Genomic DNA, 372 nt, shown 5'->3' on the forward strand with positions numbered 1-372 from the left:
TATGCTTTCGAATAGCTCTTGCACCTACTTTGGTGTCTTTTTTTTGTATCAGTGCGCAACGACGCTTCAAGTCAAACAAACGAACAAACACGTGCGCATATTTGCATCGTTTTAAACGTTCCCTGTAGATCTCACCATCTCACGCGCAGCCACACGATTGGTCGATTATATACAATACCTGCATGATATTGGACAAACGTGTCCCGTATGAACGGTGCATATGGCCACCTTACTCGTTGCCTTCTCTAGAGCAGCTCAACCAGGTCTCGTCCCATTCGTCGGTCATCATCACAAATCCCGGAAAATATGCGTTGTAGTCCAAAAGAGTTGTTCGTTGTAGTTTTTGAAAAGTGATTTCTGTTAAATAAATAT

Source organism: Sinocyclocheilus grahami, unplaced genomic scaffold (genome assembly GCF_001515645.1).
Source record: "Sinocyclocheilus grahami isolate Dianchi unplaced genomic scaffold, SAMN03320097.WGS_v1.1 scaffold899.1, whole genome shotgun sequence".
Taxonomy (NCBI): Eukaryota; Metazoa; Chordata; class Actinopteri; order Cypriniformes; family Cyprinidae; genus Sinocyclocheilus; species Sinocyclocheilus grahami.